Consider the following 3,915-nt stretch of genomic DNA (forward strand, 5'->3'; position numbering starts at 1 on the left):
AACAGAGGTGAAACTATCCCTTAGAAATTTAGAGAGGGTAAATCTACAGATGCAATAAACAACACCAGGATTGTGAATGCTGACTGTCTCCACTCAGATTGCAAGGTGGGTGACGTGTGAGGTGCGCAGCTGCAACCTGGTATCAGAGCATTTCGTATTATTCTTTCCGTAAATCAGGGGACTTTTCGTATGATATGTATTACTTTGTGGATATTCAGCACCCATTTCATATGATATGTTATTAGGAATTTGCAAAATTATGTGTTATGAATTCTAGCTAGGTGGCTAGGTGGTTAACGTTAGCTAGCTGGCTAAAGGAAAGGGGGATACCTAGTCAGTTGTACAACTGAATGCCTACAACTGAATGCCTTCAACTTAAATGTATCTTCCGCATTTAACCCAATCCCTCTGAATCAGAGAGGTGTGGGGGGCTGCCACGTCTTCGATGCCCAGGGGAACTAATGTTAGCTACACTAGGGGTTGGGGTTAAGGTTAGGGTTAGGTTAAAGGGTTATGGTTAGGGTTAGTAGAGGCTTAACTAACATGCTAAGTAGTTGAAAAGTTGCTAATATGCTAAAGTTGTCCTTGATGTGATTCAAACTAACAACCTTACGGTTGCTAGATGTTTGTACTATTCGCCCACCCATCCACCCTGACCTTAGTTTTTGCCTTAAGTAAACATCTGTCTTATGTAACCATAACAAACATAACAATACCACACACTAATTTGAGTGTCACTGATTTACTTTTACTATGTTACGTCTAGTATATGAGACCAGGCTGCAAATATACATAGCTTATATAGCCTAAAAGCCCATTTAAGCTTGATCCAAAAATGTGGTTGGAGGCTCAAAATGGACGGTGTGACGCAATTGCGGAGCCTCCGGCAGCTTGCAGAGGCCAAATTGAGCTCTTTACCTCTGTGCCATGCACCTCCCAAATTGTGTAACAATGTTGAGGGCTCTGTGTAGCTCAGCATTGACATGATTGGTTGACTGTAGGGTGGGAGATCTTGTATAAACACAAAATCACTTCCTTGAGAACAACTCTGCACTGCTCTGTGAAGTGCAAGAGGTATGAATGCCCTGACTTCTGCAGAGGCCATATCACCTTAAATGCTGCATGGCCAATGCAGACATCTGTGCCTTTTCAAGCCAGTTCATGCTTGAATCTAAAATGTGGTTGGAGGCGCCACATGGATGGTATGACGCAATTGCGGAACCTCCAGAGGCACTCAGAGGCCAAATTGAGCTCCATACTGCATCGCAATGCACCTCTCAAATGTTTTAACAATGTGGAGGGCTCTGTTTAGCTCTGCATTGACATGATTGGTTCATGGTAGGTGAGGGCGGGAGGTCCTGTATAAACACAAACTCACTTCCTTCACAACAACTCTGCACTGCTCTGTGAAGTGCAAGAGGTATGAATGCCCTGACTTCTGTAAAGGCCATATCACCGTAAATGCTGCACAGCCAAGGCAGATGTCAGATTACCAAGCAGCGCCTTTAACCCAGGCTACAATTTTACATGTAGGCAAATTATTTATGTAGGCTACATTTAGGCAAAATAGATTTAAATATACGATTTAAATGTTGGCCTTTTAGATGCAATTTATTTGTATTTTTTTTTACATGTGAATTTCTAGCTCAGACAGCCCAATTTATCCATTTCAGTTATAGTCTACTCTTATTAGCCTTTTAAATGTGTGAATGACCTAGGTCCAAGAATAGACCCATGTTGCCATATGAAAATATATTGTAATGAAACAGCAGGGAGCAGGTCTCGACCTTCGAGCCCGAGGTCCGGCGCGCTATCGACTGTGCCGCAAAAGCATGCTTGGTGCGGTAGCGACGATTTCCGTGCTTATAAACCCAGGGTCGTTACACTATATTTGAATTTGGGATGGTTCATCTTCAGTTTGGGACAATTTAAATTACACTTAAATTACACTTCTGGATGGGTGATGAAAAAAGTTGAGCCCTGTATGTAGCAGGTTAGCTGGCATTGGCCAGAAAGTTGAAGTCACACTGGAGCTTGGGCTGGAGCTGTCCAGGGCGCCATTCTGGCACCTCCAATTTTTGGGGAATTGCATACTGCCTCCGTTGTAAAACAAAGTGAACTATCGCCGGCCTGGATTCACACACACGAGCAAAAAAAGGTTGATCAAAATGCAGTGAAGGCGGATCTGCATTGAATAGCAATGGAGAGTGCATTCATATCCGCTTTGTTCAATCTTATTTGACACCAGTCTGTGAATCCGGTGTATGCGTGGAGTTTGATAATGCACAGGATGGTTCCTATGGTCATGAAAATTCTGGAAAAGTCATGGAATTGTATTATTGTGTTTTCCTTTTAAATTATATTATCTACATATCAGCCATGATCAAAATTAGGCCTACCCTTCAGGGCGTCTGTGTGTGTGGGTTGTGCAACATCTGCGTGTGTACCACTGAAAGTGGACAGTTGACGGAGGAGAGAGATTTCATCAGCAGGTAGCTTATAAAATAATGATAGACTAACTAAATAGCTAATTCAAAACATAATAAGCCATGCAACAACTAGTTAGTTAACTAGTTTTAGCTAGTTAGCGTTTTAGCTATAGGACTAAGCATTATTGTAATTGACTCGTTGTCGCCTTTCCACTGGCACTGTTGAGAAATACATCGGACACATTATTTGAAAGCTGGGATTCCCCTCTATTAAAAACAGTAGGCTATGTAATTCACACATAAAACATTTAAAAAATTGTCCAATTGACAAATAGCTTCCATGGTGTGCATATATATCTCCCCTAAAGCATTAATATTTTAGCCTTATAAGGTCATAGATAAACATGTCTTAGCTACCTTGCTTTGAATTAATTACTTTGAATTTAACCTTTATTTAACTGAAGTAGCCTACCTTATCCATTTTATCCCTGATTCATTGAATGAGGGAATAATTATATAAAGACATTAAAGTATTTGGTTGTAATGTTGATATTTTATATTAAGGGTGACCAACCATCCTCCAGGAGAGCTACTGGATGTGCAGGCTTTTGTTCGAGCCCACTCTAATACACCACATTGTAGCCCAAACATCAGCTGCTCAACATGACCTTGATTGGCAGACTTGGGTGTGTTTCAGGGCTGAATCAAAAGCTGGCACACCCAGTAGCTCTCCAGATGGAGGGTTGATCATATGTATTTTATGCAGTAGCCTAACAGTGCAGTTATTTTACTTTGTGAGGGGTTAAGTGTCTTGGCAGGAGATAGTAGGATTACATGGGATCAGAGACCAGCAACCTTCTAGTGTCAATTCCACATTCGTGCTGACTTTTTCATATAGGCCACATAGACACCACCAATTGTTGGTCATGGAAATTTGGTTAAAGTCATGGAATTCAATCTGTCAAAAATGTGTATGAACCCTTAACTGTCAATAATCAGGAGTCTCTGTAGCATAATATAATTTGGGAGTTTCTGTGAACATCTTCTAACGGACCGACTTGAACAAAAGCTGAATATCAAATTATAATAGTTTTCTAGTGAGTGATTGATTGATTTATAGTAGAGTAAAACTATCTTAATGTAGCCTACTGGACATAATGGATGATGGATCTCTCTCTTTCCTTTCCATCTTGCTCCAAAGGGATGGATGACTGAGGCATCTGGCTGCCTGCCTGCAGCCACACATGAATTTACATGTTTTATTGAATAAAATAAGCCAAAAAGCAAACTGAAGAAAAAAAGAACAACACGTTTTAACCATTCACTATCAATAGCTCAGATTAAATAATGTGGTGTGATGAACCAATAACAAAGGAGAAAATGCAGAGAACACGGTAAAGCTGTTTTACCAGTTGTATTTAGATTGTTATAATGGTGACACCTATTGGATAAATGTGTCAACTCGTCTCTTGTTGCAGAAAAAAAA

This window comes from Oncorhynchus clarkii, chromosome 18 (genome assembly GCF_045791955.1).
Source record: "Oncorhynchus clarkii lewisi isolate Uvic-CL-2024 chromosome 18, UVic_Ocla_1.0, whole genome shotgun sequence".
NCBI classification, from domain to species: domain Eukaryota; kingdom Metazoa; phylum Chordata; class Actinopteri; order Salmoniformes; family Salmonidae; genus Oncorhynchus; species Oncorhynchus clarkii.